Below are 12,372 nucleotides of genomic sequence, written 5' to 3' on the forward strand. Positions count from 1 at the left end.
ATGTATTGTAAAAGCAAGACATAACTATTTCCACTCTTTCAACCAAACTTGCATTTTGAATAAAATACAATAAAACTTTAAGCTAGTCAGTGTGAACACCACAGCAAATCAGAACTCATTTTGGAAATCTGTGGCTAGACTTCAATTGAAAGAAATTGCTGAAGACTGCAATTGATTAGAAATTAAGAAATGAACATCATAAATTAACAGAAAAACAAATTTAAGTCTTTTTTACAGATGTCACCTAGCTGATAAATTATTTACAGCAACTTAAAGAATATTTTTAACACTTTACCTTACTTGTTTTTTGTTTATTTTACTTCTAGAATGCCATGAATTAATGAATGCCATGGCTTATTTTTAAAGCTTCCTATTTAAGTCAGTGACAGAATTTTCACTCATATCAGTGAATTACAAGTTGGGCAGAAACAAGTTAGAACGGAGCTTTTAGCATAAAGCCAGCTTTCATTTTTACTAGGACTAGTTTTAACTAGACATCTAGATACTTGTGGTATTTGTAAAGGAAGCACAGGTGCTCCCCAAACATTTGATCTCAAGTACAGGTGTTTGCTTTTTTACCTTAAGCTCTGTCTTTCTATGCTGCTTAAAATATTTAAAGAACTCCTTCTATTTTAAATATAGATTTTCCACTTTTTCCAGGCATAACAGGATGTGCAGGTACGAAATGTACCTCTCTGACAGGCTAGAGCAGAGACTGGCTTACAGAATATGATTAGCAAGAAAAGCAAAGCTACAGTCTTCTGAGAATCTTACGATGTCTGTAAGGATCCTCCTTATAGTAAAAGAGAAAATTCCCTTACAAACGTTTTGGTAAAATAAGAGTTCAGTTGAAAATCATTACCTTTAAAGATCATGTTGTTGAAAAAAGAATTTGAAAAGTAAGAAACCATGAAATTAATCTACAGTTAACCTCGAACTAAAAGCCTTTAAAAACAAAGACATTAACCCTGACAGAGCTAATACCACCAACAGATGAACATTTTGACCAAATTGCTGTGTTAAATGAATGCTGACCCATGGTAAGACAATGTGGGAAAGATTTTAGAACTGCAACTCAGTTTTATATGTCCTCTAGATGCATAGACTACACTACATGGTTCAGTGCCAAATGGATAGCTATAGCTGTGAGCTATTTAGTACAGATGAATGCAATGATACATTTCTCCAAGACTTTCTTATCTGAAACAGATAAGACAAGAATTGCTCTATTTATCTGAACTGCAGAATGTGGGATGTTTAATATTACTTATCTTAACTTCAGACCCATAAATCCACTGTTTTATATGTCAATACTCATATTGCAACTTCCCCACTTGGGTGTCTTAATTCACTCATGGCCTCCTGCAAAAACTATCCTCAGGCTTTCAAAACAGGTCTAATATGAACAAAGTTACCTCTTACACCTAACATTTGCTCATCTCTACCTACTTGGTATATAATTGGTATATATTGTAATTTATATTACAATAAAAATATTGTTATAATATTCTAATTTCTGGTTCAATTGCAACCAAGTATGTCAAACAACAGCAATTCATCGTTCCCCTTAATTCCAAACTTTCAAGCCACCCGTTTATAATTTCTACTTTCATGATGATGTACAAGTCCATAAGGAGATTTTCCTAAAGATAAGAATCAATAGCTGGGAATCTGATATGGGTGTTAATGACTGGAAGGCATAACATAATGCTGGAAAGGGTTAATGCTGTCTAATTTACCAAGTGACCTCCAGATACCATCACTTTGGCCCAGCTGAAGTGATTGATGACTGGAGAGAAGAGGTTAGTAAATATCCCTTAGGTATTTGTGTACAGCATCCTTGCTTACACCCTTTCAAACATCTCCAGAGAGAGGCTGATTTATTGTACAGCTTCAAAAGGGACTTGACAAACTCTTAATCAAGGGATCTTGTATTAGCACAATAACATCAGTGCCAGTGTCACCTTTCTCCACTATACTCTTTCTATCCTGTGGATTTAACTGTTTTAGAAACTTTTTTTGTAACTGAATATGGGTATAAAGCAGCAAGCCTGAAGAAAAATACTGCCTGAATGCACCAAAAAAATAAATTATTCTGACTCAGAATTTTTGGATCAACAACTATTTCCCAGTTGAGTTCTTTCTTGAAAAATTATTAGATAGAGGTAAACCATGCACTCTTCCAAAATCCCTCAACCCCCCACCCCACTTAAACAAAGAAATATAAATAAGATTTTGAAAGTAAGAGAAAAAAAGTCCGAGACACTCATGGGAGTTCAACAGATTTAGGTGAAGAAGCTCGTCTAGGAATCCTTGCCCAACATTAGAGAACAGCAAACAAGTTTTTGTTGCATGCATTATGGATCTGCTTTTCTCCAATACTGTAAGGTCTGTCCAAGCAAATGTAAGAGAGTGTACTTCCTTGGTAAGAGCAATCACGGTCATTGTTCAGAAATTGCTCCCAAATAATTCCTAAAATTTTTAATACATATTATAAATATATGAATATTCACTATCATCCAGAAAGATTTCTGCATCTTACAAGATGTTCACATTAGAAAATATAGGTTATGAATTGTCTTCTGGTGGTGAGAGTCCACACGTTTTGCATGAAATCAACATAGCCATGCCTGATTGCACCATTCAAGCAGTTTATTGACATTGAGACATGAAACTACTACTTTTATAAACAAACACTTGCATTAAATAAAAAGAGAAGAAAAGGACAACGTGATCTAGTATAGTTATACTTAGATCTACTAAGGAACTTTTATGTTCTGATATCTTGTACAGAGGATCTAGATATTTTTAAATTCATACAATATTACTATTTCACATATGTTCATGTATGAATAAGCGCATAAGGTTTCAAATCCAGGCACTGTGATGATTGTTAGTGTTTGCTTATGAAAACTTGCTTCTGTTAAATGCAATGAGACAGAAAGAGAGTCAGCTCAGTTACAAAGTAAACTGGTCTGCACTTTCAAAAGCCCTTGATAATTTCAAAACCTAGGACCTGTGTTTCAAGGACATATCACTAACTACTGAAGCAGAATGAAGCATTCTCATTGTGAGGAAAATTTCATGGTAAAAATAGCCTTTGAGTAAGTCACACAACATTAGCAGAATAATTAGTCTTTCACAATTGTCAAGGACAATTCAGAATAACTTATTTTAGAGGCAGGCTTTTTTTCTTAAATCCAGTATGCAGAGGTATAGAATGACCTGTAAGGTACAGCATTTATTTTCCTTATATTGTAACTGAAATCACCCGTACATTCAGCTATTTGAAAGCTTAGACAAATAGAGTATGTTATATTTACATTGAGAATCTTGAAGCTCATTGTCCACCACCACAGTCCAGAAGGTTTAACTATAATGCACTTATACTGACATACTCTCACATCTCCCCCTTCCTGTGATAACACCTTGGCTATGTTGGCAGAGCCTGTATCCTTGCTTCCCAAAACTCTCTGAATATGTTGTGTATATTAAAAAATCCATTATAAGTGAGTCCCACAGACTGTATCAAATCTGAAGGTTAAACTACAGCTGACTTTGCTAGACTGCCAAGCACTTTAAGCAGAAACGTCGCTTTGGGTGTTAGAGATTATTCCATCTGGGAATACAAAGAAGTAGCAGATGCTCTCCAGTACTTCAGAGGGGTATTCTATTTGAGGTCATTCACTGCAAAATCAGGCACCCTTTTGTGCTGAAAGTTATGAAAAGGTTTCCCTACCTTCCCTACCTTAATAATGATGAAAATACATGAACACTCACTACACAAAGGACATCAATAGTTTCTGCCAAGGACATTCCAAAGGCTAGTTTGGCCTCTCTCAGTTTCTTGTATTTTTCCCTGAAATAAATGATAATGTATCAATATAGCACTTCTGTTGCTAACCTCAAGATAGATGGATCTGTCTGCCCTTAGGTTTTACTTTGGGACGAATTGTAGAGACTATTTGATGAGAAATTAGGTAAAAAAAAGTCATTGTTTAAAAAAACTACTGCCTTATTAGAAAGAATGTAATCACTTTTCTCCAACACATTCACTGTATCCTGACACTCCACTGGAGAAGGGCAATGCCACATGATCCTTTTTGCTCCATGTTTTTCTAGAATTTAGAAACTATACCTTACACTATGCGTCCCCACAACCTCAAAGACAGTATAGCTGTTCTCAGGGGTGTTCCCTTGAAGAACTCCCTGTGTCACCATTTCACAGAGGTACACAGTTGGGAAAGTGGTCTTGGTCACTTTCAAAAAGGACTGGCCAGTAGTTTGCAACAATCTGGTGGTTGCTAGCTGCTGTATCCCAGTACAAGTGAGCTTCCAATATCTTCCCTGAGGACCTGTCTTGAGCAGACCAGGTTCCAGCAGCATAAGGCTGTCTTTTCACCACTCTAGCTCTGAACTACGCTATGTGCAGAGCTAGGAGAATCTGGGTCACAGATTTTATACTGTAGTATGCCAGGGGGACTTGTTATTTCACTTGTTTGCTCTCTATGGCAGCCTGATGCAACTTGGCATGCAAAAATATGTGCAATGTCACACTGTCCAGGAAAGTAACACATATCACCCCTGGGTGAAATTGAAAGCCAACGGTTTTCTGATTAAATGCGTCAGGCAACACTTGTCTCCCATTTGCACCAGCAAAACTCCACGCTCTTCATCAGAGTTCAGTTTGGATATGTGTGCAGGAGTGCAGGTAAGAAGAAAAATTGAGATTTATGATAAAATTTTTCAGCTTATTAGGATCAAGGTTTCCTCAGGAAACCGGGAGTTCTTCTCATGCGTTAAAACTATGATAATCTGCAAGGCTCATATTTGATTTAGTCGATTTTTATGCAGTGCAAATTAGCTACAGATTGGGGAGATAAGGAATTAGTGTTTTGAGCAGTTGCATTTTTGTTTTTCCTGTTGAGTTGATGGATACTGGCTTTCACGGCCTTATAACCTACTTTTTTATTATCTCAGGCACTACTATGAGCCTGGACAGCAGCTAAGATTTTTTTTTTTATAATGCATAAAGCTTTCAAAGCTCTACTGCTACAACTAATAAGCAGTTTCTTAGAATAAAATGCCACAACTATAGTCCTCTCAGAGATTATCAAGCATTATACATCATAATTCCTTCTAACAAGGAATAAGTTTAAAAATTCAGGGGGATCATTAATACTTATATAATGCTTTTCAAATATTTTTATATTAAATCTTTCAAATTTCATGTGACAAAAGTATATGTTAAAACATAACAAAGAACGCCTCTGGCTATAGAAAATGGTTGCATTTTGAAGGCATATTGAGACATCTCATATTGTGGCCAGCATTAAACTGGACTAATCTTTTACTTTCTAATATTGTACATCTCTATATAATTTCCAGGTTCTAAGAAGGTGTGATGGAATACTTATTTTGGCTCTGGTAGGTGCTCCATGAATAAGCCATGTATATGAATGCAAGCAAAGCTCTGACATTAAATTGGATTTTTCTCCAAGAGAAGCTTTTACACAGCTTCTTCCTGAGCTGTGTAAAAGTCTACGTACTGCCACTCAGCTGGGAAATCTTTTCACCTATTTTTGTACTCACCACAGTCTGCTGGCTTCTCCAGTCATATGCAGATGCTTGTGTAACACCAGCATAATATATAGCTTTATACACTGCAGAGAAAAAGGCCTGTGCTTCATTCTTGTTTCATTTTCTTTTGTGAGCAATGGAGTTGCTTTCAGAATCATGAAAAGCAGAGGTTACAGTATGATATATAAAATAGGCCAAATTACCATCATTCCCAAGCACAGAGCCTCCATCCAATCCAAGCATAGTCCATGGCATCACAGACGTCATCACAAGATTCTTAGTTTCAAACACAAACAGCTGTGACACTGCTTTCTTTCTCAGGATGTGATGAAAAATTCATAGAAATGCTGCCTAAGTATCATCTTCTCACTTTTCTTAGCCACCTAAATGTAACTTTCATTTCTTTTCTTCAAACATATTTGGTTTCTTGTTGTTTTCCCCGATACATCATTCCACTCTGATCAGACTTTCTTCACATTTTAGCTGCTATCAATTTCATCTTTCATCAGAAGGCTACAAAGCAATTCATTGTCTTCATAGTTTTATTCATGCCTTGTTCAGGGGAGCACACACCACTGAGATTATCGTGAGCTGGTCACATCACACAGTCAGCAACAAGCTCTGCATTACCTGGAGCTCACCAGCCTGGCTTCCCCTTGACTGCTTTTCATCCAGATGAGACAGCTCAATAGAGACTGTTGGACTGATGATTTTCAATATCAGCAGTTCCTCTCTACAGGTTTCAGCATAAATGTAGTAGTTCACCCCTTTTGTCAACAAAAGGAACTCCTAAAAATGTTTAAAGTACTTATCATCTACTCCACTTAAGGTTCTTGTGGTTTGAAAAGCTAAACTGAAGGAAGGAAATGTCTCTGTTCAGCGCCAAAAGTCCAAACAAAGGCTTGTGAAGGAAATTTGGGATTTCTTAATCCTGTACTTCATAAGAAACATGAACAAATATTTTCCATTTCTAGCTTCGTTCAGCCAAGAGCTTCTTTTTGCATCATATATATATATACATGTATAGTTGTTTCCCCTCTGATATACACTCATAGGATAAAAAAGCATTTTGTACTATTTTTATACTCACTATTATCAAAAGTAATATAAAGACATAACACTGAAGAGCTAGAAAATTTGACCCTGCAAGACTGTAAACCTTCTCAAAGAAAATATATTTTACACAGAGGAGGAACTAAATTCTCCCTAAAACAAGGAAATAGGAACACCATGATCTCTTCAAGCACTTGCAGTGTCAGGAACACCACCAGTAGAATAACAGTGGAACCTATGACCCGACTTCTTGTTCTGTCACTATTTGATTAACCTTTCTCTAACTACTAATACACATTTCTTATTCTCATTTTCAAATAAGGAAAGGCTTGAGCTTCACAGAAAGGGTGGTCGGGCATTGGAACAGTCTGCCCGGGGAAGTAGCTGAGACACCACTCCTGAAGATATTTAAAAGTCATATAGATGTGGCACTTAGGGACATGATTTAGTGGTGGACTCGGCAGTGTGAGGTTTACAGCTGGAATCGATGATCTTAGAAGTCCTTTCCAACTTAAATGATTCTGTGATTCTACAATATTGTCTTCTTCAGGACACAGCTGAATCATCTGCAATAACTGGTTGTCAAGTATTTCCCTTCCTGTAGCTAAGCTGAATTGTTGTGTTACTTACTGCTTTGGGGATTTGGAGGGAGAGAGGACAGCAGATTACTTTTTCTTCTTTTAATGATATGCTGCTGATGCAAGAGGTAAGAATAAAGCACGGGATGTGGGAGATGATAAAACTGGTACTGCTGCCAAATGCTTTACACTACTAAAACCATGCTCTTGGCATATCGTGAGGCCCCAGTTTTCAAGGATGTGCATGTGGGAAGGCAAAAGAGAAGAATCTAGAGTTAGTCTTTTCCTTTAGCAAGAAAGACTAATAAATAACTACATGAAAATAACATTTTGGCTGTTTTTAATTTTTATACTGTTGTATTTTATTTTATTTTAGATTTGTATTTCATCTAGTTGTAGACATAAACCCCCACAAACAACCAAATTCCCCAAAGTATAGAAAATTTACGAGAATCCCTTTAAAATTGTTCAGATCTAGGTTCTGCCCAGAGATTATAAGGGTAAACTTAATGCAGAAATATATAGAATAAAAAATAAAAATAAAACAACTTGGATAACCAAACTGAATGAGTCCCTACAGGTTAGAAGCTTGCAAATGAAAAACTAAATATTTCTAAATTACTCTAATTTTCTACATGCAAACAATTCACCTGGTATTTTTATTAATTAAGCATTTCACAAGCTAAATGTTCAGGTTGCTATGGTTAAAATGCAATTTCAAGTTGATGATTAGGTGGCTTGTTTGTGTCTATGGCAGGGGGTACTGGAAGTCATGTTTACATTTGAAGTAAAGGGCTTTTGTAGAGCACTTTGTTACAAAGTAAATAGCCTTAAGGTGATTGGAACCATAAAAATCTCTGGGTTTTTTAAAAAAAAGATTATTTTCATACTTTAACAGCACAAACAGGAATAGAAGCCATCACAAAAATTACTATCTGCCTGATAGCTGGCTGTAAAATACCTGTAGAATAAATATCACATTCATTCCCATAGGTGTACAGAAGGGTCTTCTCAGAAGAAAGGTGGGAAACTGGGGAAAATTAGCAATATCTGAACAGACAATGAGATAGCAATAGCCAAAGACTATCAGCAAAGCCACAGTTTTCAGTTACTTCCCATTGGAGCAATGGATTCATTGGAGGATGAATCAGTATTTAGATGCTAAAATGTTTATGTATTTCACCACTAAACCATATCAATACAACTTGTCAAAAATGCAATCTGTTAATATAAAAACTGTTTAAAAGTCTTCTTGAAGTTGTTGAGGGGACTACACTATATGAGACTTGTAATGCATAAACCCATAATTTTGAGAATGTCATTGTTATGACTAATGTTGCAACATTCACATCCAAATATTGCTTATAACATATTTGCTATTTTATATTCTAACGTATTGTCTCCTATTAAAAAGAATTTTTTTCCTTACTAAATTGAAATGTGACATTAAAATCACATAACTCATTGTGTAAAAACTGAATTTTTTCAAACAATGCAAAATGTTCAGATTTCTTCTTTTTATTTCAATCCAGCATAAGACTTGGAGACTAGAAATTTCTGTTTCAGTTTTTATTAGTTAGCAGCTGATTAATAAACATACTTGGTTTTGAAAGAAAACATGGACATACAGTGTTGCTGGGCACTCAGATTAGGCTGTTTTAAGAAACAACATGTTCTTAGAAATGTGTTGAACAAAAAATAATAGAAGGAGGAAAAAATATCTAGAGTTCTAGCTTTTATGGTCACTGGATCCAAAAATGACCAATCCTCAATTTTATTATTATAATAAGCAGCTTGGTATTACTTTTTTAGACATTCACAGTGCATAATTAATCAGGGATTACTTAAAGTACAGTGAAATGTGTTTATGTTAGACATTGGGCACAGATCAAAACATCTCCCTCTGTTTCCAAGTCCTATCTTTCCTTTGTGTAAAATTATCCATTCATTACTTCTTTATCTTCATTCAGGATTTGTATGTAAACGTTTATGGAGATTATTTTTTCCCATGGTGATAAATCCTTCATCTTACCTCAAGATGTTGGTTATATATTTGCTACTTACAACATCCTGCATTTATAGAGTGTAATAACAGAATATAAATATTTGTACCAGATGTCATGGCTCATACTCTGTTCTCAAGCAGTTTTAAACTTAATGGCTTAGACAAACACAGGAATTACCTAGACCAGGATGGGATATGACAACTTTCCAATATTGCTTATGCATCTTGACATGTAATTAATACATTCTCCTCTCTAGCATTCTAGCCATAGCTTTAAAAAATTACACGTTAACAAAAGGAATGTCTAGCCATATGCTATCAAAAAAGCCACTTGAAAGATGAATCCATGTCATTCCACTCAATGGCTGAAAGACACAGTATCTTTTTATTGCGAGCAGAGAGTCCTGACTGATGCCTGATGTTAAAAAAAAAGAGTGATTTGTTTCTTATTTATAAAAAACATACAGGTATGTCCACATGCATGTGTAGCATAAACTTAACACACAAAATTGATTGGCCAAGTACGGTTTCTTAAAATAAAGCCAGAAGCAATTAACATTTTCCCCTTTTTTCCAATTGATAAACATTCACCCTATCTGACAGAATTATTTCCAAACTGCAGTTCCTTGCTGAGACTGGTAGACATCCACTATGGTTTGTGAGGCAGGTATCAGAAGTGACTTTGGGAACAAAACCCAGAGCAATCCTCACAACCACCACCACTGTCTGGTACAGGTACAAACATAGAAACTAGTCCAGAGATGAGAATTTTACATAATCCCCCGGCAATAACACAATTACATATTCAACTCCACCTCTCAAACATCTTCACCCTAAATTGCGAACAGTAAGTTACATCTGCACTAAGTAAGTGTTTCATGGATATCAAGTGCCATGACTCTCAGATTAAACAGGAAGATGCAGCAGTCTCTATCCAAGTATTAGTTACACACATGCAGGTGTTACTGAATACAGATTTTTTTTCCTCTTTAGTTATGGGTCACCTCGTTTCAGTTCAGAGACAGTTCACAATTTATTACCCAGTATGTAAAATACCAGGAATTGGGTTGTCTTACCTTAAAAAAATCCCAGATCATGCAAACACACGAGAGCAATAAACTGAATGTCAGTGATTAAATCAATAATTTATATAACAAAGTTAGAGGTGAACTGCAAATCTTTTTACATATTCCCTGAACTTCAGCAGCAGATGTTGAACTGGAAGATAAAGTTGGGCATTCAGCACAAATGAAATGCAAACCCTACTGTTTCTTAGGTCCCACCACATCCATTCTGTTAAACTTTCTGCCACCAGTTCTTCAGTGATGCCCCACTATGCATTAAAGTGTTATTATTACCTCAGTAGTGACACCAACCTGAAGTACAAAAGTGACCTTTAGAAGCAGAGAGGTCATGCAAGTGGCAGCTTTTAATATTTAATAAAGGCTTAGAATATATTTTTATACATTCATAATATCGACATAAAAAGTGATTTTTAAACTTGTCAATTGAAGATATAAAAAGTAATGTTTAAACTTTTCAAAAACTTCTTACAGTTGGAGACACAGAGTTTTTAAAATATGTATTTTTATAGCTGACAGAATGTAATTGGAAGAGATACTGACTATAAACAAAATTTCTGTACTTGAAAGAGTAATGGATATCCTCAAAACATTATTATAAATACTCTTATTCTGTATTGCACCTAAAGTAATTGTATGTGTATAGCAATTCTCTATTAAGTTTGTAGCAAATCATAGAATCATAGCTGCATATATGCATTATGTGATTACATTTGAAATATACATTTTGAGAATTAAAATCTATCTTTAAAATATCATGTACCCTATAATAAGCAGCCAGTATGATTATTTGTCTTGTCTAAGTAAGGCAAAGTTCCATGATCACACTCCTAATTTTCCCATTTTGAGTTCATATTCCACCTTTATTCCATGATCTTCTGTAAGAATCAATTTCTTTTAAAATCGGTCTTTGGTAGTCCAATCCCCTCCCCCGAAATCATCTTAGAATTAATCACAGCTAAGAGACACTTTAAAGGAGCTGTAGCTGTGAAATAACAATATTTGGTATTTAATTGACCCATGGAAATAAGACTTTGTTAAAGCTGATTCCATAAAACGCTGGTTTCAAAGGACCATGAAAAGCAGATGGATTCTGGGAAGGAATTAAGTGTCTGCTGGTAGGGGGGTGATGGTTTGCTTCATTAATAAAATGTGAACAGCAGGAGGACACTAATGAATAGGCACCCTAGAACTGGCATACCAAATTTATTTCATCAGACATGTACATTCACACACTCTCAAAATGAAAAAATCCCTCACCTACCCAACACATTTTAACTCTACAGAAAAGCTGGAATCTACAAAAGGCTTCTTTTAATAGCAATGTAAATGTTGACTGCATGAGAACATTGAAAGCCCTGGAAAGACCTCTGAATACTCGGCAACTTTGAGCAACAGGTGGCCCAGCTTTTATGTTGTGTTTCTTCTCAGGTTTAGCCTTCCCAAAATTATCTCTCAGTACACTGGCAGCCTGTGCATATAATAGACGCTTTGCTATTTTCCTATGAGCATTTATAGCTTTTGGTGGAATGTGATGACATCACACAAGGAAATTACAGCAAATTTAGGCCCCTATTCAATACAGCAGTGACTTAGGTATCCAGTCTCAAAAACTGCTGTTCTCCACCCTTCTTAAGCAGAGAAACTTTCAGTTATGACTGAAGATCTCTGACTCAACTAAATACTCACTCGTAATAAAGGTTATATACAGCAGATCTTTACTGTGGATTATGAAGACCAATAAAAGTCTTATTTAATTAGATTGTGCATGGCTTAAGACTTGGATATATGGACTGTGTCATTTACTTTTGGAAGGGAGTAAAGAAACACTGAATAGCAAAGCATTTGTGTTCAGACATGACAAAATACCTGAAAAGCACTTATAAGAGAAAGACAAAAATACATGGGAAGGATTCACTTGGCACTAGTGGTGAGGACTGCTGCAAAATGAATGATATGGCTCATTTTTAACACACATTATGGAACATATTTAGAATTGGATATTTATGCAAAAAGTGTCACTTACATTAACCCTTTCCTCTGGTACACCATTTCTTCTTCAAGGCTTACCATC

General features: G+C 35.6%; 1 long non-coding RNA gene across 1 annotated transcript; it reads left to right on the plus strand.

Moving 5' to 3' along the window:
• Window positions 1-7,056: 7,056 nt before the first annotated feature.
• LOC113979090 lies at window positions 7,057-10,273 on the plus strand. Its single transcript, XR_003537714.1, has 3 exons — window positions 7,057-7,156; window positions 7,243-7,249; window positions 10,261-10,273. It is a non-coding gene; the product is annotated as an uncharacterized LOC113979090 (long non-coding RNA).
• The last annotated feature ends 2,099 nt before the right edge of the window (window positions 10,274-12,372 follow it).

The sequence above is a fragment of the Neopelma chrysocephalum genome, unplaced genomic scaffold, assembly GCF_003984885.1.
Source record: "Neopelma chrysocephalum unplaced genomic scaffold, ASM398488v2 Primary Assembly neopelma1_382, whole genome shotgun sequence".
Taxonomy (NCBI): domain Eukaryota; kingdom Metazoa; phylum Chordata; class Aves; order Passeriformes; family Pipridae; genus Neopelma; species Neopelma chrysocephalum.